Consider the following 25,539-nt stretch of genomic DNA (forward strand, 5'->3'; position numbering starts at 1 on the left):
ACCCCAACCTCCATATGTGAAGTAGCTTCCTCCCTCAGCCCACAAGGGTCCAATATGCCATCAAAAAAGATGACTGCCACTTTTTTTTTTTTTTTTTCTTTTTTTGTGGTGCTGGGAATGGAACCGAGGGCCTTGTGCATGAGAGGCAAGTACTCTACCAACTGAGCTACATCCCCAGCCCTTTTGTATTTTGATAAACACTGAAGAGACTAGAGCTGTTAAATTTTCTTGTGGAAACCTCAGAACTGATTTATTTGGTGTCATAGAACCTCTTAATGCTTTCAATACATGATTAATAATCAACTATTTTGTATATTTGTTTTCAGTTTTCATTTTGACAAGCACTGTAATTATAGCTATTAGAATAAAGTCTCTTAACTATTAAAAAAAAGAAGAAGAAGATGCTACACTGCTGTCTTTGAAGATGGAGGAGGGGGCATAGAGCCAAGGAATGAAGCTGTTGAAACTGAAAAAGGCAAGGAAATTGGATTCTGCCCCAGAGGCCCTGGGAGAAGCATGGTCTTATTGATACCTTCATTCTAGCCCAGTGAAACTGATCTGGGACTTCTTCCAGAAGTGTAAGAGAAAAAATGTGTGCTGTTCTAAGCCACCAAATGTGTGGTAATTTGTCACAGCAGTCATAGGAAACCAGTAGAGATAAAGAGTGATCTTATACCACCTCTTATTAAGAGAACAGACCAATACTTCACCTCCATGGATGGCAAATCAAATTTTAGGTTTGTTTCAATGCAATATTTGATCCTAAAGGACTGACAAGCTTGTGTGTATATGTGTGCATGTACATGGTACTAGGGATTTAATCCAGGGGTACTTTACCACTGAGCTACCCCCAGCTTTTTCTTATTTTTATTTTGAGACACCATATCACTAAGTTGTTGAGGCTCACCTTGAATTTGCAATCGTCCTGCCTTAGCCTCCCTAGTCACTGGGATTATAGCTGTGCACCACTGTGGCCAGCCCCACAAACTGTTTGATTGTCTAACAAATAAACTCATCAAAACTGAGCCATATTTGGCAGAAAAACAAAAATAACATAAACTTGTGCTCCTTTTCAGTTTTTCTTTCTGCAGAATTTCTGTAGCTTTCTTTGTTCGTTCAGGTTTTGTCCTTCACTGTTCTTTGTCTTTCCCATACTGGAGTTACAATTCATTGTACTTTAGTCTTAATATCTTAAGATTCCTAATAGAATTCCACTCATGTATCTTAATTTTTAAGTAGTCACTTGTCCTAGAAGGAAATTAGGAAATGGCCAATTTTGAAATTCTGTCATTACAGCAGACTAGCAGATCTCATGGATACACCTAACACAGCTTTATGCAGCTACATACTTCCCTTATTTGATTTCATAAAATGGCAAAAATGAACATACTCCTTTACAGACCCAAAGACAGAACCTCTTTGTACATGTACAAATAAGAAGCAAAAGTATATAAACTTATATTATGCTTACTAATTAATTTTTCAATATTCTGTCTTATATACAAATGATCTAAACATCATTGCAGATAAAATCTCCAGTTGTCTCAAGATCTTGAAAATGTTCTTTAAGGTGACATACTACAAAGCCTCATTATTATGGAAATACAAGTTTACCCAAACAATTATTTAATTTGCTTTAATGTTAATTTAAGTTTTTCACAATCTCAAATATTCAATATGAGTATTTCTAGCTAATTTCATTAGAAAACTACATAAGTTTAGGAAAAACATTCCCAAGAAGCAAAAAAATAAAACCCCAAAACAAAAACGTGTGCTTTTATTATAGATAACATTGATAAATCAGAGAAGATATACTTGTTTACATTAAACTCAAACTCTTAAACTAGTCTTATTTGCCAAAGACTTACATAAATTAATGTAACTCTGATTTTGTATTAATTTCTAGAATATATACTTTTAAGCTAGCATATTTAAAGTTTCAATGATTCATTTCTCATATTTTAGAAATTTTATTTACATTTAATTTATGTACGTAATTATTTGTCTAGAAATGCCAGTCAGAAGAGAGTTCCTTTAAGAGATTTTATATAATGTGTCAATACCATCCAATGGTAAAAATGTTTCTGAATTACAGATAGCCATACAGGCACAGAGAAGTAGAGCTTATAGTTTCAACCTTACAATTTCAGGCATGGGTCAAGTGTCAACATAATATCAGAAAATTCCTCCATCCCAGATTTCAAATAGTAGTTCTCCTAAGTAGCATGAGATTCTTAATAGATTTGAGCTTAAATAAACAAACAAGGTAATAAAAAGACAGACTAGATGATTTTCTGTTGCTTCTCACCCAATTGGAGACTAGATTTCTATAAACTGTGAATAGATTTTTAGAAAGATCTGCAGATGTTCAGACCCCAAAATCAAATTTCTATGCTTGGCACAGTGGGGCACACCTCTAATCCCAGTGACTCAGGAGGTTGAGGCAAGATGATCACAAGTTCGAGGCCAGCCTTAGCAACTTAGACCCTCAGCAACTTAATGAGACCCTGCCTCAAAATAAAAAAGAACTAGAAATGTAGCTCAGTGGCAAAGCACTCCTGGGTTCAATCCCCAATACCAAAAACAATTGAATTCCCAATCATTTCTGCCAATAATGGGAAATAATGACCATATGAACCAAACCAAAATGAACACAAGATTAGTAGAAAGACGATTAAAAGTTAGAAAATGAAGGGCTGGGAATATAGCTCAGATGGTAGAGTGCTTGCCTCGCATCACAAGACCCTGGGTCCAATCCTCAGCACCATCCCCACACACACAAATTAGAAAATGAGAGCATCAAAGTGGTTAGGAGGTATTTTCAAAAAAGGTTGAAATCATGTTGCTCACATCCATATAAACATGATATTTATTTGAGAGGGAAAGGACAGATGTTGTGACCAGTTCAAAAGAGAACAGAGGAATATTGATTAGGAATATTTAAATATGTAATTGGAAACAAAACTTGTTTTATTACATTTTGAGAGGGAAGACAATTGAAACCTCTATTAGACAATATGTGTTACATGGGTATCAGTTAAGTGACAAACAGCCTGTATCCTAGACCTGGTTAGCAGTACGACCCTTGACAGTAACAGGAGGTGCATCACCCCAAAGTGTGGAGATGACAGTGCACCCCTTCTTTAAGGATGGGACAGTCTAATTGATGACATGTCCCAATCCAGAAAGAATGATGCCTGGGTTCCAGAGTCTGGCAGGTGTTCTCAGAGCCCCATTCATAGGCAAAACTGCTCGCAATTTAGGGATCTCTGTTCAATTGCCATCAGCAAATGCTATCAAAGAGTTTAAATCCATGAGTGTACTTCATACTTCTCTCAGTTTCTGTTATGTTTAGTTGGAAGTGTCTGTGGGACATCTAAAAGGAGAAATGCAATAGGGATTTTACAGATTTAGTATGGAGGCAGGAATGGATATCTAGCCTGTAAGAGCTAAATTTGGGGCCTGTAGCAGGCTCTTGCATACTCAGCAATATGTCCATGCAATTGTATGAAGGATTCCGTGTACATTGCCAACATCTGGGAACCCAAGCATGTATCCCAGTATATACTGCTTCTCCTCTTTTCTGTCTTAGGGATTTCTCCTATGCTAGAGAAAGCAGCTTTGGGACTAGTGAGATCTGTGGGGAAGCTAAAACCGATAAGGCCACCCCAAACTGAGGGAGTAGATAAATCCTCAGCCTCTCTATTCTTCACATGGATAACCTGGCATCCAATCTATCTACTCTCCTGTGGATCACCATTTGCCATAGTGTTAGCCAGCTTAATAATGCAGTCTTTGTTAGCCTGGCATCCCTTCTGTCTTGCTTCCCCCACTCCTTCATTCTGCTTCCCAGGCCTGCCTCCCAAATGAACCACTTCTGTCTCAAGCTCTGCCGCTTGGGAGTAGTCATCTGAATAGAGATGATAATTTGAGCCATTGCAGGCCAGCCATGTGCAGCTGTGGAAAAGGCAGCTAGGTTCATCCAGGGACAAGTTCTGTCAAATGGAGCCTGTGAAAGTCTAGAGGAGTAAGTACCCTTGAATTTGTGCAAGAGGATGAATGCAGTTTTGCACTAAGTGTTCTTTGCTGGGTGGAGGCAGGAGTGATGGAGAGTTTGTTTGATAGGAGGGTTTGATAAGAACTGAAAAATTTTGTATTAGTTTTTTTTTAGTTATCAATGGACCTTTAATTAATTAATTTATTTATATGTGATGTTGAGGATCATTCCAGTGCCTCACACATGCTAAGAAAGCACTTTACCACTGAGCTACAACCCCAGCCCTGTAGTAGTCTGAGGTGTTTTAGTCAGCTTTTTTGCTGTTGTGACCAAAAAAGCTGGCAAGAAAAATTAAAGGAAGAAAAGCTTATTTGGGGGCTTATGGTTTCAGAAGTCTTAGTCCATAGATGGCTGACTCCATTCTTTGGGGCCTGAAGTAAGGCAGAACATCATGGCAGAAAAGTGGCAGAGGAAAGCAGGTTAGGACAGGACTGCCAAAGAAACACAGAAAGAGGCTAAATTCAGTTCACCAAATATATACTCCAAAGGCACGCCCCCAATGGCTCACCTCCTCCAGCCACACCCTACCAGCCTCAGTCACCACTCAGTTAATCCCTGTCGAGGATTGAGCTTTTGGGGGATACTTCATATCTAAACCATAACAGCAGGCAAGCCAAATGGATAGAAGGTGATGGTCAACATAGGGTATCTGAATTAAGGATTTCAGAGGTGTTGATTGTCTCTTGAATTCCTAGGAAAAAGTATTCTTAATAACTCAGTCCCATTGTGTCATTTCTAGTGCATTTGGGAGAAGAATGAATAGCCTGTGAATCATAGGTCTAATTTTACAATATATTTCTTTGAACTTGAGTTAACTTGACACAGTCATCTTCTATTCGATCAAATTGCTGCTCAGAGGTCTACCTTGGCCAAACACATTGGTAGCTTCTGAAAAAAGAATCTTATTTATTTCTTTGCCAATTTCAGGACCAGCTGCATTTTATAGATTAGTCTAAAGATAATAGTTTTAATTCATACATTCTTAGAGGCATATTGGAAGGGATAGTCGAAGGATAACTCTTTTTTGTTTTTATGTAGTGCTTTATGGATATAATCATATACATATAGGCAGAACTGGAGATTGAACCTAGGAGCTCTCTACTACTGAGCTATATCCCCAGACTTTTTATTTTTTATTTTGAGGTAGAGTCTTGCTAAATTACCCAGGGTAGCCTCAAACTTGGGATCCTCCTGCCTCTGTCTCCCAAGTCGCTGGAATTACAGGCATGTGCCACTACACCTGGCATAGCTTGTAAATTTTGGCTACAACATCATCTCAGTTTTTTGCATGTGTGTACTCACACATACAAGTGACATGCACATACACACACAAAATATAAAACTTCAAAAAGTCTGAAAGGAAATACATTGGAATTTAAATTAGTTGCTGTCCTGAGATAGTGAGAGTATGAGTAATTTTTTTGTTTCCATATGTCTTTGTTTTTCATGGTTTCTTAATAAGTGTAAGTTTTTGTTGGGGGGCAGGGAGGGTGATAAGGCATGGGCTACCGGGGCTGGCCCCGGGTCTTTATCTTACTCATTTGTGCATGCCCATTTCTGGCACTTATGTATGGTCAGTGAATGGTAAAAAGAAAAGAGAGAAAACTAACTGCTCTCCCAGATGGTTTTTCTGTGAGTTAGGCAGGGCAATTATATTAATCTCATTTTCACAGATGAAAAACAAGATATCATTTAAGATATTCCAATTTTAGGTGATAGAAGATCCAACTAAAAGCAGCTTAAAGTTGAAAAAATATATATTACTTCACATAATAAGTTCTGAGGCATTGTGATCCCATTATTTGTTGACACAACAGTGTCATCAAGGATTCAGACATTTTCTTTTTGCCTGTCATCTTCGGCTTGTTACTAGAGTCTCCCCTGATGATTGTCAGAGAGCTGTACATCCATTATATATTTATTTATAACAAACCACCATAAAATATAGTGACTTAAAATCATAGCAGCCATTTCTTTTGCAAGTGATTTTTGCAGTTTGAGTAAGTCTCACCATGGTCACCTTGTCTCCATTCCACATGGTTTCAGCTGAGGCAGCTTCACTAAGGTCTGGCAGTTTGGTATTGCTTCAGGTTGGTTGCTTAGCTGGGAGTGAGTGCTAGAAGCCCTGATTGTTTTCTGTGTTGACTTCTCCTTGGCTTTCCCACAGTATGACAGCTAGATCTTAAAAGAGTGAGGGTTCCAAGAGATGAATTGGAAGTTTTCTGTTTCTTAATACATTGAGCTAGAAGCCAGCAGTTATTTTTTGCCACATTCTATTTTTCAAGGAGTTACATGATCTCAGACTCAAGGAGAGAAGACAGACCCTATTTCTTGATGGGAAGAAAAATCAAAGAATGTCAGGGAACATGTTTTAAAACACTCACAGATTATTATAGGTCTAGACATGGCACATAGGCACCAAGTCAGGAAGAAGAAGGAGAGTTCTTTCTGGATACTTCTTTTTCTTGGGGAGGAATACCTTTTCCTTCAGCAGAATTCTATTCAGTTTATATTGATTAGAACTGGGTCACATCACATGCCCATATTTAAACCAATCCCTAGTCACAGAGATGGAAAGTAGAGTTTGAGAAAATCTGTGAGATATAGATGCCCTTGACCCCACTGACCCACAGAGCAGAACAGTTAACTTAACCCAGTAAATATATCATTCAAATATTATCTTCCTTTTCATGACACAAAAACAGGGAAAAGACTAGTTTACACTAGTCTTGATTTATTCAGTTGCCAAACCTGGAGGCTAGTTGTTTGAACACAAGGAAAGGTGAGTAGCACCTATTCAGAATCAGAGTTCTGCCTTTAAGGAAGAAGGGAGGAAGGATACTAATTTAGTGGGATGCTCAAAGTATTTGTAATGCTGAGTTTCAGGAAGTTTAAAAGCCCAAAGCCAAGACCAAGACACAGTTTTGGAGCATTTGACCTAATGCTAGTTGTTTTAGCCAACTCTGCGTTTCATGGAGTTGGAGAATGTTGAGATGGAACAGACCTAAGAGAGCATCATGTCTGATTGTGTACCCTTTGTAGAAATCCTGTAGGGTTCCTGAAAGGTAGTCCACAAGCCTCTGTTTGATTATAATCATCAATGGAGCTCTGAAAGACTGTTCCATTGGTAAAATATTCTTGTTAGAAAGTTCTTCCTTATATAATAAATTAAGTTGGACTTTTCCTTTTCCCCCATAAATAACAAGTACTAGATATATTATATTCAGAAAAAAAAAAGCCACCAAGAATTGGCCTGATTCCGTCTTTTAGAATTTTGAATCATGATTCTCTTCCCAGTTTTGTCCCAGCTATCAGTTTATCTTTGTGTGTGTGTGTGTGTGTGTGTGTGTGTGTCTAAGAACTAAACCCAGGGGTGATCAGCCACTGAGCTATATCCCTAGCCCTTTTATTTTTTGAGGCAGTCTTGTTAAATTGCTGAGGCTGGCCTTGAACTTGCCATCCTCCTGCCTCAACCTCCTGAATCACTGGAATTACAGATGTGTGCCACCATGCCCAGTTTATGTCTTAATCCAGTAGTTCACAAAATAGTGATACTAAGAAGGCCCCAAGGCCACAGTCCTGTTCACTCCTTAAAACACCTTAGCCTGAAAAGTGTAAGTACAGATTGCTTATCCAGTTGTAAACCCATCTAACTGCATTTACATTAGTATATTTCCAGCCAGGTGCTATGGTGCACATCTGTAGACCCAGCTACTTAGGAGGTTGAGGCAGGAAGATTACAAGTTCAAGGCCAGCCTAGGCAACAGAGTGAGATACACACACACACACACACACACACACACACGTTAGCAATTCCTCCTGATTTCTCTGGATTTTTCCACAAGGATATCAGGAGAGGGTTTGTTTGATTGTTTTGTTTTGTGTTGAGCTGCATCCCCAGTTTGTTTGTTTGAGACAGAGTCTCACTAAGTTGCCCAGCCTGACCTCAAACTTGGCAATCCTCATGCCTCTGCCCTCCCAAGTTGCTACCTTACAGGTGTGCCCTACTGTGCCTGGCTCCCAAACACCTTTTTTAACCTTAAACAAGGTTTATAGTATCTAGCCTGATGGGTGGGTATGTAGACATACTAAAGACTTTTTTATTCTAAGTGAATTGAACTCTGTTTTTATTTCTCAAGTGTGACATAATCAATCATTCCTCCTCCTCTATAGTCAAAGATCACCCTGGCTCCTTAATGGGAGAATGAAAGGTTGGATAATGACTGGATATTTGTATATGGGCAAGGGGAACTCACATAGAAAGGGTTAAACTGGCTCATAAGCAATATTTGATTTGGGGGGAGGCTAGAAATCAAACTCAGTGCTTCACACATGCTTGACAAGCACTGTACCACTGAGCTATACCCTCAGCTCTCACATGGCTATATTAATGTGGATAATAGTATTGCTGGTCTTTCCTTTATTTTTTTTAAGAGAAGTCTCTTTTTTATTATTAGTTATTCAAAACATTACAAAGCTCTTGACATATCATATTTCATACATTTGATTCAAGTGGATTATGAACTCCCATTTTTACCCCGAATACAGATTGCAGAATCACATCAGTTACATTTCCACGTTTTTACATACTGCCATACTAGTTTATGTTGTATTCTGCTGCCCTTCCTATCCTCTACTATCCCCCCTCCCCTCTCATCTTCTCTCTCTACCCCATCTACTGTAATTCATTTCTCTCTCTTGGTTTTTTTTTTTTCCTTTTTTTCCCCTTCCCCTCACTTCCTCTTATATGTAATTTTGTATAACAATGAGGGTCTCCTTCCATTTCCATGCAATTTCCCTTCTCTCTCTCCTTTTTAAGGCTGGTCCTGCAGTTAATCAGCATGTGGGAGACTAAGAAAGAAGGTTGAAAGAACCCATCTTTATATTTCCCTAGATAAATAGTTTTTAATGCTTGCTTCAGATTGGAAGCTATTTCTGGTAGTTATAATTGTGCCTCAAGAGACCTAACAGTAATTTGGACTCAGTGAACAGAATGGAATTGAGTTTTCTCTAGGAAAAATATTTATGAATCATAAATTCGGTGCATCTTATACCAGGGCTATTACAATAGTACATGGTATTCATTATGTTTAGAAAAATTTAAGACAATAAATTCATGACTTTAGAATCTCCAAGAATTAGTGACTTCGAGTTAGACTTAAGGACATGAAGTTGTCATCTGCTTGTGTGAATATTTTCTGAGTTGTTTTTGTATGTGTAGACCAGGATCCAAACATCAAGGTTAAGTAAAGGAAGTATTTATGTGTGTATGTGCACACAGTGATGAGTATATAGGAAGAATCTGGAAAAACTCAACTTAATTATTTGATTTCAAAGTTTTCCTAGTCATTTTTAAAAGGGCATTTTGATTATTTTAGCTAATGTTTATTGAAAAGGATGATAATACATTGAGCAGAAAATTTGTTAACCAGTTTCTTCTTTTTTCTAAGTAAGAATGAATGTCCAAACAAATGAACCTAACTAATGTGCCACAAAGCTCAGTTAAACAGTTCAAAGGGAACAGAGATTTCTGAACATTTGATTTTCTGATAAACCTGGACCAACCAGAAATAGTGTTTTCCTTTTGAACTTTCTTACCTTATTATTGAAAATCTTTTTTAAACATATTTTGTTATTCTTCTGCCTCTCTTTGGAGAAGATCCCATACATATTAGAAATAGCTTAATTAACAATGGTGTACCATTTTAATATGTTTATAGATATGAGTGATAAATGAAGAATACATATAATACTAGTTTGCTTATAGAGTTTTCTATTTAATAATAAATCCTTGTCATTAATTGAGTTCTTCAATAAACATTTATTGAGCCCTTACTGCTATAGTTTGGATAAGTGTCCCCTGAAGGCCCATGTGTTTAAGGCTTAGTTACCAACCTGTGGCACTATTGGGAGTAGGTAGAATATTTTGGAGGTGGGGCCTAGTGGAAGGAAGTTAGGTCATTGGGGGCATGTCCTTAAAGGGAATATTGGGTATTGGGACCCCATTCCCTTCCTGTCTTTCTCTTTGCTTCCCAAGCACCTTGAGATGAACATCCTCCTCCACTGCATACTGTCAACCATTATGTACTGCCTCATCACAGGCCCCAAAGGAGCAGGGCCAAATGACCTAAACTAAAACCTCCAACATAAGCCAAAACAAACGTTTCCTTTTTTAAGTTGGTTATTTTAGGTATATTGTTACAGTGATGCAAAGCTGATTAAAACACATACTATGTGCCAGGTACTATATTTGGTGCCAGGCATCAGTGAACAATATAAGATCTTCATCTTTGTCCAGTTTGTAGTCTATCAGAAATATCAATTTGATATGTCTCTTTTACCTAAAGGTAGAGTGTTGGCTAATTTGGCAAATTGGTAAAATATGGGCTAATTTAAGGTTATTGTCATTTTAAGTATTGGTTACTAAAAATTTTACTATAATTTGTTGTCTTCTTACCCTAAAGCTGATTTAGGTATAGTATTATGTTGACTTTGCTTCAATATTAGGTTTCTCAAACCTTTCTTCCACGTTATTTGTCTGTGGTCTGGATCTCACACTACTCTCATCAACTTATATCCAGATTAATTTATTTCACAATTGAAAATCTAAATAAGAAGTGCCATGTGTATGTATCTACTAGTAGACTGGAAGGCCTGGTACTTTTCTTACTTTATTAGCTTAAACTTCTAATGACTTTTCCACTGAATTTTTTTCTGCACCAAAGAGCATTTTCAGCTATATTCAATATAGTATTCATAACAATGGCCATAGCAACCTAAACAATGGTCTATATGATTATGTAATGGTATATGTCAATATGTAAGGCAGTGTGAAGCTTGCAGGACTTGATGGTGAGTTCATATCCACTTCTCCTAAATTGAAGCCATCTCTGAATATGCTGGGATATAAATGGCTCTGAAGTCCTAACAAGAGTTTTCATTCAGTCTTGGTTTTGGCCTGGTATTGGTTCTCTTTTTTGTGTTGTTTGTTCTATTTGTTTGTTTATTTTTGTTCCCTCCCACCCAGAAATTTGTGGCTGAAGGCCAATAGGAGTTTCTTTGTGGTACTCAGTGGGAAAACACACACTTCCTGCCCATTTCCATACAAGAGTGAGTCATGAAGATTGTTCTTGGGTTTACTGGACCATGGCAATGCTTTTTATATTGCTTCTTATGTTTCCTTCTAGAACCTATATTTTAAAAATCCAGTAGCCAGTGACAGGACCTTCTAATTCCTCACCCACATCTATGAAATCAGTAGGTCTTGGCAGTACTGCTTAGAATTGGAGGTGCTGAGCCAGTTCAGTCACACACAGAAGCAGAACTGAGATCATTGCAAGGGCCAATCCATTTATTTATTCATTTATTTTTAAAATTATTTTATCTTATTTCTAAAGGGCTTCCATGTTGCTTACAATGTACTATGGACACATATCAAAAAGACCATAAAATAGGGAGAGCAGAATAAAGCATTTGAAAGAAGGAAGGGAAGATCAATTGGGGGAGAAACTATACTGAGGAATACTGGAGGGGTTGAGAAGATTAGCAGGGGTAAGGATAGTTCAAGTGTTAGCAAAAGTAGAAAATGCAGGAGACCATTTCAGTCATAGAGGGTCTAAGGACTGTGCCTGATTATTTACAAAGTTCACTGTACAGGGGAGACTGAATTTTAAGAGGGCTTGCTATACCTTGACCTAGAGCTGAGAATCTACAGAAGAATGGAGAACCTCTGCCTTGGGATTCTGAGTGGCCCTGCTACCATTTTGCCATTAGATGACCTGCTAGAGGGCCCTGCGCATGAGTCCAGGTACTCCCTTCCTTTGTCTATCAAGCCCAAAGGGGTTTTTTTTTTTGTTTTTGTTTTTGTTTTTGTCTAGCTCAACTCACTGATGTTCCTTCTCTCTGCCTGAGGCAGGATGATAAGGAAGGAGGAGGACAAGTTGGTAGGGCGATAGAGGGGTCTGCCCAAGTCCTGCTTGTTTCTGGTCATTGCATGTGCCCTGGGAGGAGATTCCCAGAAATCAGCTTAGCATATTGAGGCGTACTCACTCCCAGGTACCTAGACTGCATTGTTTCAGGAGGACTTTAGATATGCAATATTCATGTAGTAGAAGACAGATAGGAAATTTAGGATCGGTGGAGATGAAGAATTAGACAACTCCCCAAAGTACTCTGGGGTGTTCTCCAGCCCCCATGGGATCCTGAAAAATTGTAAAAGCAGCAGACTCATTGCCTCACATTGATAAAAGAGATCAAAAGTGGAGCTGAGACCAATGCTAAAGAAATAGACCTAATTATATTTATTTAGGCAGAAGAGCTAAATGGTTAAGACCAAAACTATAGAGCAAGACTGCTTAGGTTTGAATGTCAGCTCTGTTAACTAAGAAGTTAACAGGGAAGTTTAACATCTTTGTCTCTGCTAGTTCCCATATATGTCACGAGGATAATAACATTATCTCCTTTATAGTGTTCCTATTAGAATTAAGTGATTAGCACCTATAAAATTCTTACATTAGTTCCTTGGCATGAAATAAGTGCAATAACTTTTGAGCATAAAAAAGATGAGCTAGAGGAGTTATAACCATCCAGGTCCTTAAACAAGAAATTGGAGTTATGTCTGGGAGAAAAAGAGCAAAATCGTTCAGGATCTCTGGGGATTGTAGAATATACATCATGTGGATTGTGAATGATGGGTCATAATATTTGTGCTGACAATTCTGAGAACTCAATAACATCGAAATATGTGTTGGAGGGAAAAATCCTCGGTTTCTGACTAAACATCTGGTAAACTGGCAGATGTTCAAGAGAGATTTTGTTAACGGTAAGATCTTAATCACTAAGAATTCAAGATTTTTACAGCACTAGGGTGTCACACTGGTTACATCTGTAGAACGAGTTTTACTGTGGTGCTCTAAGTCGGGGTTTATGCTGTGTTTATTTTTCGACTTGGCATTTTGCCAGGGTAAGGAAGGAAAATATTTCTGGAACAACTTCATTGTAATAATGAAAGGGTAGCTTTTTTTATTTTCCTTTAAAAAATTCAATCTAGGGGCGGGGGTTGTGGCTCAATGGTAGAATGCTTGCCTAGCATGTGTGGGGTACATAATCAAATAAAAATAAAGATATTGTGTCCATATACAACTAAAAAAAATTATATTAAAAAATTCAATCTAATAAACATTCATTGGGTGCCTACTAAGTATAATCGTAATGTGTCCAGTTTTTTAAATACATCTTTTTATTGACGTTTAAAATGCATACAAAAAACTATACTCATCACAAGAGTAAAGTTTGGCAAATTATCACAAATTAAATACTCTATCCACATTAAGAAAGAGTAGAATACCAGCAGAAGCTTCCTTCTGTGTCCCTTTTAAGTTACTTTCCTTACCATCATACCCAAAGCACTAAACAGAGCAGACTTTTAACACCACAGAATAATTTTTCCCAATTTTAAAATATATGTAATCTGAGAGGTCTGGCTTCTTCCACTTAACACTGTATTCGTTAGAGTCATCCATGCTTTGGTTAGTATCAGAAGTTTGTTCCTTAGCATTGCTTGGAAATTCCTTAGTATTCTATTGTATGACTATACCACAATGTGTTGGGACATTGTACTTTTGATTAATATTTGGGTTATTTCCAGATTGTAACTCTTCAAAATAATGCTTCTGTGAATCTCTTTGTACATTTCTTTTAGTACATCAATATATGCAGTTCTGTTGTGTATATACTCAGGAACAGAACTGCTGGGCCATAGGAAATTCTTATATTTAGCTTTAGTAGAATCTACAAAAGCAATTTTACCATTTTATACACCCACAAGAAGCATGTGAGCATTCCAGTTGGTCCACATCCTTGTCAATATGGGGTTTTACATTTTCTAATTCAGTAGTTGTATATAGTATCTGGTCCTTTGAATTTGCTTTTCCGAATGACTAATGAGCAGATTAGACTTCAATCCTTTTCATGTTTTTAGTTTCCATTCGAATATCTCTCCATGGGTGTGGGTGTGTATACAGTGACTGTTAAAGTCTTCTTGCCAATTTTAAAAATTGACTTATATTTATACTTTTGGTCCCTGTTCATACCTTTTTGTATCTCTATACTTGCATGTAGGATCATTTCCTGTGCACTTGAAATATTACCTTTAGTATTGCCTTTAGAGAAGATGACACATTCCCTCTCCTCATTTTTTTTTTTTTTTGCCTTCATCTTTCAGTGTGGAAGTCTGTTAAGAGGTTATTTACTTCCCACTTTTTTTTTATCACTCCTTTGTCTTCTAGCTTCCATTATTTCTGTTGAGATGCACTGTCAGATGTTGTTATTATTGTTCTTTGGAGTTAACCAATTTGTTTGTGACGGCTTTTTAGGACTTTCCCTTTGACTTTGTGTTCAGCAGTTTCAACATGATATGTTTAGTTGTGGTTTTGTTTTTCTTTGTATATATCCTTGTTGTTTGTAGTATTTCCTAAATATGTAGTTTGGTATTTTAGAAGTTGAGGAAAATTCCTAGCTTTATTGCTTCACATATTGCTTCTGAGCCCCCCCCCCTTCCTCTCCCTCTTCCTCTCCCTCTCTCTCTCCCTCTCTCCTGGTCTCTGAAATTTTCATGTTCCCATGATTTCTCATGCTTTTTGTTTCTACATTTGAATATTTCCTTCAGACTTTCCTTCTAGTTAGTACTCATTATCTTTTTTTATTATTTTTTCTTGTAGTTGTAGTTGGACACAATACCTTTATTTTATTCATTTATTTATATGTGGTGCCGAGGATTGAACCCAGTGCCTCACACATGTTAGGCAAATGCTCTACCACTGAACTACAGCCCCAGCCCAGTACTCATTTTCTTTATATCTGTATCTAATCTGCTATTAAGCCAATCTGTTTATTTCTTAATTATAATTGTGGTATTTTTTTAGTTCTAGGATTTTCATTTGAATTTTCAAAATCTTCCTGTCTTATCAATTCCCCATCTTTTTTATAACATTTCATAAGTGTATTAATTCATTTTTAAAGTTCTTGTAAGATAATTCCAAAATCTGATAGGTCTGTTTTTATTATCTCTTATGTTTGGATTTCAGTCATTTTTTTGTTTTTGTTATTGGCATGCCATGTTTTATTTAATTTTATGCCAGATATTTATATAAAAAAAGAAGAAATTTGAGGCTCTGGATGAATTATCTTTCTCCAGGAAGATTTTACTTTTGTTTGTGACAAGGAATTAAACTAGATGCAGATCAACTGGATTGAATCAAGACTTGAGCTGGATTCTAATTAGAATAAATTATACTCCATGTATGTATAATATGTCAAAATACACTGTAATGTCATGTGTATCTAAAAAAGAACAACAAAAAAGAACGATTTAAATCCAGCTCTTAAAAATAAAAAAAAAATTAGAATCAGGAAAGAGCAGGCAGACGGGAACGCAGGATGCGCAGACGCTTCATAGAAGTTTACCCCAGCTTCCGGGTCTATTCGTCCCTTCAGCTTTCTCGGGTGAAGTGCCAGCAGGTAGTCTGAGTGCTTTTAGCATATTAAAGAAGACCAAGGACTAGAACTCCAAGGAATTCTCTGAAATCTCATGTCCATCTACAGCACCTCACAAGTAACCAGATAGGAGTTTTGACCAAAGCAAGATTGAGGATTTAAGAGATCTGGAGTTCCAATCTCTATGTCAGGAATGTTGGGAATTATATCCAATGGGATAGATATAGGTCAAGGCAAACTACAGTGAACTCAGGAAGAGGATAGTGTTATAAAACACTTATGATCCCCTGCACCGGCAAGGTAGAGGGAACTGTGACCACGCACAGAGCAGGCCCAGCGGCCTGCTGAGGGGCAGAACCGACCCCCACCCCCCGCGCCTGCCAGGTAGGTGGAACTGTGACCACGGACAGAAAAGGCCCAGTGGCCCGCGGTGGGACAGAGCTTCCAATCACTCCTGCAAGGTAGGCGGGCCTGCGACCCACTGGCAGAAGAGGAGCAGCGACCTGCTGAGAGGCAGAGCCGCCCCCTCCCCCTGCACCGGCAAGGTAGAGGGAACTGTGACCACGCACAGAGCAGGCCCAGCGGCCTGCTGAGGGGCAGAGCCACCCCCCACCCCCCGCGCCTGCCAGGTGACCAACAACAGAAAAGGCCCAGTGGCCCGCGGTGGGACAGAGCTTCCAATCACTCCTGCAAGGTAGGCGGGCCTACGACCCACCGGCAGAATAGGAGCAGCGTCCTGCTGAGAGGCTGAGCCGCCCCCTCCCCCTGCGCCGGCAAAGTAGAGGGAACTGTGACCACGCACAGAGCAGGCCCAGCGGCCTGCTGAGGGGCAGAGCTGCCCCCCACCACCCGCGCCTGCCAGGTAGGTGGAACTGTGACCACGGACAGTAAAGGCCCAGGGGCCCGCGGCGGAGCAGAGCTTCCAATCACTCCTGCAAGGTAGGCGGGCCTGCGACCCACCGGCAGAAGAGGAGCAGCGGCCTGCTGAGAGGCTGAGCCGCCCCCTCCCCCTGCGCCGGCAAGGTAGAGGGAACTGTGACCACGCACAGAGCAGGCCCAGCGGCCTGCTGAGGGGCAGAGCCGCCCCCCACCCCCCGCGCCTCCCAGGTAGGTGGAACGGTGACCACCGACAGAAAAGGCCCAGTGGCCCGCGGCGGGACAGAGCTTCCAATCACTCCTGCAAGGTAGGCGGGCCTGTGACCCACCGGCAGAAGAGGAGCAGCGGCCTGCTGAGAGGCTGAGCCGCCCCCTCCCCCTGCGCCGGCAAAGTAGAGGGAACTGTGACCATGCACGGAGCAGGCCCAGCGGCCTGCTGAGGGGCAGAGCCGCCTCACACCCCCCGCGTCTGCCAGGTAGGGGAACTGTGACCACCGACAGAAAAGGCCCAGTGGCCCGCGGCGGGACAGAGCTTCCAATCACTCCTGCAAGGTAGGCGGGCCTGCAACCCACCGGCAGAAGAGGAGCAGCGGCCTGCTGAGAGGCAGAGCCGCCCCCTCCCCCCAGCGCCTGCAAGGTAGACGGAACTGTGACCACCATCAGAGCAGGCCAGACCTGCAACCAAGAGACAGAACAGGCCCAGTGGCCTGAGGAAGGGTAGAGCCGCCCCCCCCCCCCGCGCCTGCAAGGTAGGCGCACCTGCGACCCATTGGCAGTACAGCCCCAGAGGCCTGCAGAGGGGCAGTGCCGCTGCCTGCGCCTGCAGAGTAGACAGAACTGTGACCACCGACAGAACAAGCCTAGCGGCCCGCAGAGGGACAGAGCCGCCGCCCGCGCCTGCGAGGGAGACTTTGCAACTATACAAGACCAATATAAATATATAAGGGGAAAATTCAATAGCACAACAGTTTCACCAAGTAGAAAGGAACGCGAACAGTATGAAGAGACAAGGAAAGAAAGGACCACAAGCATTGCAGGTCAACTCAACGTTAGAAGAGGTAACAGCTGCAGCAGATGGAATGTCAGATAAAGAATTCAGGATATACATGCTTCAGATGATCTGGAGTCTCAAGGAAGACATCAGACAGCAAAATCAGACAATGAAAGATCACTTCAACAATGAATTACATAAACAAATCCAAGAAGCAAAAGATCAACTATACAGGGAAATAGAGGTTATAAAAAACAAACAAACAGAAATCCTAGAAATGCAGGAAGCAATAAGCCAACTTAAAAACTCAATTGAGAATACTACCAGCAGAGTAGAACACTTAGAAGACAGGACATCAGACAATGAAGATAAAGTATTTCAACTTGAAAAGAACATAGACAGCTCAGCAAGACTGTTAAGAAACCATGAGCAGAACATCCAAGAAATATGGGATAACATCAAGAGACCAAATTTAAGAGTCATTGGGATACAGGAAGGGACAGAGTTTCAAACCAAAGGAATGAGCAATCTATTCAATGAAATAATACGAGAAAACTTCCCAGACTTGAAGAATGAGACAGAACCCCAAATCCTAGAAGCCTACAGGACGCCGAATGTGCAAAATCATAAGAGACCCACACCTAGACACATTATAATGAAGATGCCCAACATACAGAATAAGGAGAGAATTTTAAAAGCTACAAGAGAAAGGAAGCAGATCACATTTAGGGGTAAGCCAATCAGGATAACAGCTGATCTTTCAACACAGACTCTGAAAGCTAGAAGATCCTGGAATAACATATTTCAAACACTGAAAGAAAATGGGTTCCAACCAAGAATTGTGTTTCCAGCGAAATTAAGCTTCAGGATGGAAGATGAAATTAAAACCTTCCATGATAAACAAAAGTTAAAAGAATTTGCAGCTAGAAAACCATCTCTTCAAAACATCCTTGGCAAAACATTACAGGAAGAGGAAATGGAAAATAACAATGAAAACCAACAGTGGGAGGTAGGACACTAAAGGGGGGAAAATAATCAAAGAGGAAAACAAACCATGTTTAGTAACATAAATAAACAAATATGGCTGGAAGAACAACCCATATCTCAATAATAACCCTAAATGTTAATGGCTTAAACTCACCAATCAAGAGACACAGGCTAGTAGAATGGATCACAAAACAAGACCCAACAATATGCTGCCTACAGGAGACGCATTTGATAGGAAAAGACATACATAGGCTGAAGGTGAAAGGTTGGGAAAAATCATATCACTCATATGGACTTCGGAAACAAGCAGGAGTATCCATACTCATATCAAATAAAATAGATTTCAAGCCAAAGTTAATCAAAAGGGATAAAGAGGGACACTACATACTGCTCAAGGGAACCATACACCAACAAGACATAACAATCATAAATATATATGCCCCAAACAATGGTGCAGCTATGTTCATCAAACAAACTCTTCTCAAGTTCAAGAGTCTAATAGACCACCATACAATAATCATGGGAGACTTCAACACACCTCTATCACCACTGGACAGATCTTCCAAACAAAAGTTGAATAAGGAAACTATAGAACTCAATAACACAATTAATAACCTAGACTTAATTGACATATATAGAATATACCACCCAACATCAAGCAGTTACACTTTTTTCTCAGCAGCACATGGATCCTTCTCAAAAATAGATCATATATTATGTCACAGGGAAACTCTTAGACAATATAAAGGAGTAGAGATAATACCATGCATCCTATCTGATCATAATGGAATGGAACTGAAAATCAATGATAAAAGAAGGAAGGGAAAAGAATACATCACTTGGAGAATGAACAATAGGTTACTGAATGATCAATGGGTTATAGAAGACATCAAGGAAGAAATTAAAAAATTCTTAGAGATTAATGAAAACACAGACACAACATATCGGAATCTATGGGACACATTGAAAGCAGTTCTAAGAGGAAAATTCATTGCTTGGAGTTCATTCCTTAAAAAAAGAAAAAACCAACAAATAAATGATCTCATACTTCATCTCAAAACCCTAGAAAAAGAAGAGCAAAACAACAGCAAAAGAAGTAGAAGGCAAGAAATAATTAAAATCAGAGCTGAAATTAATGAAATCGAAACAAAAGAAACAATTGAAAAAATTGACAAAACTAAAAGTTGGTTCTTTGAAAAAATAAACAAAATCGACAGACCCTTAGCCATGCTAGCGAAGAGAAGAAGAGAGAGAACTCAAATTACTAGCATACGGGATGAAAAAGGCAATATCACAACAGACACTTCAGAAATACAGAAGATAATCAAAAATTATTTTGAATCCTTATACTCCAATAAATTAGAAGATAGTGAAGGCATAGATAAATTTCTTAAGTCATATGATCTGCCCAGATTGAGTCAGGAGGATATAGACAACCTAAACAGACCAATATCAATTGAGGAAATAGAAGAAACCATCAAAAGACTACCAACTAAGAAAAGCCCAGGACCGGATGGGTATACAGCAGAGTTTTACAAAACCTTTAAAGAGGAACTAATACCAATACTTTTCAAGCTACTTCGGGAAATAGAAAAAGAGGGAGAACTTCCAAATTCATTCTACGAGGCCAACATCACCCTGATACCTAAACCAGACAAAGACACTTCAAAGAAAGAAAACTACAGACCAATATCTCTAATGAACCTAGATGCAAAAATCCTCAATAAAATTCTGGCCACTCGGATACAAAAACTTATCAAAAAAATTGTGCACCATGATCAAGTAGGATTCATCCCTGGGATGCAAGGCTGGTTCAATATAAGGAAATCAATAAATGTTATTCACCACATCAATAGACTTAAAAATAAGAATCATATGATCATCTCGATAGATGCGGAAAAAGCATTCGACAAAGTACAGCATCCCTTTATGTTCAAAACTCTAGAAAAACTAGGGATAACAGGAACATTCCTCAATATTGTAAAAGCAATCTATGCTAAGCCTCAGGCTAGCATCATTCTGAATGGAGAAAAATTGAAGGCATTCCCTCTAAAATCTGGAACAAGACAGGGATGCCCTCTCTCACCACTTCTGTTCAACATAGTTCTCGAAACACTGGCCAGAGCAATTAGACAGACGAAAGAAATTAAAGGCATCAAAATAGGAAAAGAAGAACTTAAATTATCACTATTTGCGGATGACATGATTCTATACCTAGCAGACCCAAAAGGGTCTACAAAGAAACTATTAGAGCTAATAAATGAATTCAGCAAAGTGGCAGGATATAAAATCAACACGCATAAATCAAAGGCATTCCTGTATATCAGCGACAAATCCTCTGAAATGGAAATGAGGACAACCACTCCATTCACAATATCTTCAAAAAAAATAAAATACTTGGGAATAAACCTAACAAAAGAGGTGAAAGACTTATACAATGAAAACTACAGAACCCTAAAGAGAGAAATAGAAGAAGATCTTAGAAGATGGAAAAATATACCCTGTTCATGGATAGGCAGAACTAACATCATCAAAATGGCGATATTACCAAAAGTTCTCTATAGGTTTAATGCAATGCCAATCAAAATCCCAACGGCATTTCTTGTAGAAATAGAGAAAGCAATCATGAAATTCATATGGAAAAACAAAAGACCCAGAATAGCAAAAACAATGCTAAGCAGGAAGTGTGAATCAGGCGGTATAGCGATACCAGACTTCAAACTATACTACAGAGCAATAGTAACAAAAACAGCATGGTACTGGTACCAAAACAGGCGGGTGGACCAATGGTACAGAATAGAGGACACAGAAACCAATCCACAAAACTACAACTACCTTATATTTGATAAAGGGGCTAAAAGCATGCAATGGAGGAAGGATAGCATCTTCAACAAATGGTGCTGGGAAAACTGGAAATCCATATGCAACAAAATGAAACTGAATCCCTTTCTCTCGCCATGCACAAAAGTGAATTCAAAATGGATCAAGGAGCTTGATATCAAATCAGAGACACGCCGTCTGATAGAAGAAAAAGTTGGCTACGATCTACATACTGTGGGGTCGGGCTCCAAATTCCTCAATAGGACACCCATAGCACAAAAGTTAATAACTAGAATCAACAAATGGGACTTACTCAAACTAAAAAGTTTTTTCTCAGCAAAAGATACAATAAGAGAGGTAAATAGAGAGCCTACATCCTGGGAACAAATCTTTACTCCTCACACTTCAGATAGAGCCCTAATATCCAGAGTATACAAAGAACTCAAAAAATTAGACAATAAGAGAACAAACAACCCAATCAACAAATGGGCCAAGGACCTGAACAGACACTTCTCAGAGGAGGACATACAATCAATCAACAAGTACATGAAAAAATGCTCACCATCTCTAGCAGTCAGAGAAATGCAAATCAAAACCACCCTAAGATACCATCTCACTCCAGTTAGATTGGCAGCCATTATGAAGTCAAACAACAACAAGTGCTGGAGAGGATGTGGGGAAAAGGGTACACTTGTACATTGCTGGTGGGACTGCAAATTGGTGCAGCCAATTTGGAAAGCAGTATGGAGATTTCTTGGAAAGCTGGGAATGGAGCCACCATTTGACCCAGCTATTCCCCTTCTCGGTCTATTCCCTAAAGACCTAAAAAGAGCATGCTACAGGGACACTGCTACATCGATGTTCATAGCAGCACAATTCACAATAGCTAGACTGTGGAACCAACCTAGATGCCCTTCAATGGATGAATGGATAAAAAAAATGTGGCATTTATACACAATGGAGTATTACTCTGCATTAAAAAATGACAAAATCATAGAATTTACAGGGAAATGGATGGCATTAGAGCAGATTATGCTAAGTGAAGCTAGCCAATCCCTAAAAAACAAATGCCAAATGTCTTCTTTGATATAAGGAGAGTAACTAAGAACAGAGTAGGGTCGAAGAGCATGAGAAGAAGATTAACATTAAACAGGGATGAGAGGTGGGAGGGAAAGGGAGAGAGAAGGGAAAATGCATGGAAATGGAAGGAGACCCTCAGAGTTATACAAAAGTACATACAAGAGGAAGTGAGGGGAAGGGGAAAAATAATATAAGGGGGACAAACGAATGTCAGTAGAGGGAGCAGAGAGAGAAGAGGGGAGGGGAGGGGAGGGGAGGGGAGGGGAGGGGGGATAGTAGAGGATAGGAAAGGCAGCAGAATACAACAGACACTAGTATGGCAATATGTAAATCAATGGATGTGTAACTGATGTGATTCTGCAATCTGTATATGGGGTAAAAATGGGAGCTCATAACCCACTTGAATCAAATTGTGAAATATGATATATCAAGAACTATGTAATGTTTTGAACAGCCAACAATAAAAAATTAAAAATAAAAAAATAAAAAAAATAAAAAATAAAAAAAAAATTAAAAACCCTGAGCTTTTTGAAATCTGTATGTACTTCAGTCTTTGGGAGGATTTAGTCTATTTCCAGTCACCCTTACTCCTGGTATCCTTTGAGTTGCCACCAGAAAGCTTTGGATATATACCAGGGCCATTATGGAGGCTGAATGTCAATATTTGCTACCACACCCACCAGCTTTATGAGACTTTGTTCAGATGTGTTCAGATTCTTAGTTGCTTAGCACCAGCTTTTGTTTGGGCATATGTCTTAAGGGGAAAAGCAGCTTCATATTTTTCTCTGGGGACGTTTCTTCTCTAGAGATCTTAGCCCCAGAAGTGTCCACTGCTTTGATAGACCCCTGATGCCTTTAAACAGATGTTCATCCAGCTGTTTTTCATTTTAAATGTCTGTATGTAAGTGTAGTATTTTATTCTATAATATATTAGTCTTTGCACATCTGACCTTTGAATTCTGGCAAACATTTTGGGATATGTGTAGGACAATATGATATTACTATGAGTTCAATCCATACTTAAGAAACAAAAGCAACCAAGAGACATAATATAAATTGCTGATAGGAACATGAAAATATGTTAGAAATCCTTAGCTATTTTGAAAATGCAAATAAATATCACAAGATAAAACTTCAGCCAGGCGCAGTAGTGACTCACACTTATAATTTCAGTGGCTCTGGAGGCTGTCAGCCTTAGCAACTTAGTGAAACCTGAAGCAATTTAGCGAGACCTTGTCTCAAAATAAAATATAGACAGGACTAAGGATATGGCTCAGTGGCTAAGCACCCCTGGGTTCAATCCCCAGTAAAAACAACAACAACAAAAAGCACTTTGCACCCATTAGAATGACTGGAATCAAAAGTTAGGTAATGGGGCTGGGGTTGTTGCTCAGTGGTAGAGTGCTCACCTAGCATGTATGAGGCACTGGGTTTGATCCTCAGCACCACATAAATGTAAAATAAAGATGCTGTGTCCACCTAAAACTTAAGAGTAAATATTTTTTTAAAAAAGTTAGGTAATGAAAAATGTTAGTGAGGAGATAGAAAAGTTGGAGTCTTCATCCACTGCTGCTTGGGAAGCAAAATGCTACAACTGCTGTGGAAAACATCCTGGCAGTTCTTCAATTAAACAAAGTTATCATACGACCCAGCAACTCCACTCCTGTAAACCCAAGAGAAAAGAAAACATATTCACACAAAATTTTGAACATGAATGTTCACAATAGCCAGAGTTTAGAAACAACTCCTATGTCTATCAACTAATAAATGGATAAAATCTTGTATATCCAATATGGGAATGTTATTTGGCTATAAAAATGAAGCTGGGTGCAGAGATGTGCCCTTGTAAATCCCAGAAACTTGAGAGGCTGAGACAGGAGGAATATGAATTCAAGGCCAGCCTCAGCAACTTAGTGAGACCCTGTCTCAAAATAAAAAAATAAAAAGGGCTGGGGATGTAATCAGTGATTAAGCACCCCTGGGTTCAATTCCTGGTACAAAGAAAAAATAAAAGAAAGAAATGAAGAGCTAATATATGCTATAACATTGATGGACCTTGAAAATAAGCAAACTGAAAGAAACCATTTATAAAATGCCATATATCACATTATTTCATTCATATGGAAGTCCAGATTAGGGAAATCCATAGAGACAGAAAATAGATTAGATGTTGCTTAGGGCTGGGAGAGGATTGGTACATGGTTGAAGAGGTAATAGCAAAAGTATATAGGGTACCTTTCTCGATCAACTTCTTGATTGAGAAAATGTACATGCTGGCAGAAAGATTTGCAGAGGAAGCCTGTAACCCCATAAGTCAGCCCATTGTGAGGGGCTTTGACAGTTCTCTCGCTGTTTGCTCCAGTTATGTCTATGGAGAATCGGAGCTTAAGTTTCACATTCAGTCATAGAAAAAAGGCAGTTCTTAGCGTGTGCATTTTTCCATTCATTCCATTCATTTATTCATTATTGATTACCTTTGTTGTGCCAGTCACTGTGCTAGGTGTGCTGCTAAGTCTGTCTGAAACAGTAGTTACCTTGAGGAGATTGCATTCTAATGGGAAGAGAGATAACCCAAAGATATCAAGTAATGAGATAAAAAGGTGGCTGTGAAATCCCAATACAGTGACAGTTAACTGAGCTTCAGAGAGTCTTGGAAGCATTTAGCACAGCTGAATGAATGTAGCTGAACAAAGGTTGAGGCAAGCATCACTGATGAGATGATGGCATGATGAGTGATGAGAAGCATCACTGATGAGGTGATACTTTTTGCTGAACTTTGAAGAATAAGTAGGGTTTATCTAGGCAAACAAAGAGGAAAAAGAAGGCTGGTGGCATAGAAACTAATGAGATCGAACCACATGGCAAGAACCATATGATGGTTAACACATGATCGCTCCAGAAACGGAGAGAGGAGATAACTGCTTTAAGAGCATATCAATCACGTGGAAAATCTTGTGAAATATGGATTTGGATTGTGAAAATTTTTTCAGTGGCATGGGGTGGGGCACCCCAAACAAGCATCAGTGCTAAAGCTATTGGCCCATGAACTATACTGAATAGTAAGAGCTTAACGATCTATTTGGATGTGATAAGAGAGGAAGGTAAAGAATTCTAGCTAACAGTTAAATTTCTGAATAGGATAATCTGGGGTAAAATTGTCATGGGATGCCAGAGAGAATGTAAGAGCACATTTGCAGGGAAATATAAGTTTTATTCTGGTTTTTTTTTTTTTTTT

At 39.1% G+C, this 25,539-nt stretch overlaps 1 protein-coding gene across 1 annotated transcript in view; it reads left to right on the forward strand.

Annotated features, from left to right (window-relative positions):
* Xk (X-linked Kx blood group antigen, Kell and VPS13A binding protein) overlaps positions 1-25,539 on the forward strand; it is a 62,101-nt gene that overhangs the window by 23,706 nt on the left and 12,856 nt on the right. The window lies entirely within an intron of this gene.

The sequence above is a fragment of the Marmota monax genome, unplaced genomic scaffold (assembly GCF_021218885.2).
Source record: "Marmota monax isolate L192 unplaced genomic scaffold, Marmota_monax_Labrador192_F-V1.1 WCK01_AAM20220418_F8-fsc00158, whole genome shotgun sequence".
Classification (NCBI taxonomy): domain Eukaryota; kingdom Metazoa; phylum Chordata; class Mammalia; order Rodentia; family Sciuridae; genus Marmota; species Marmota monax.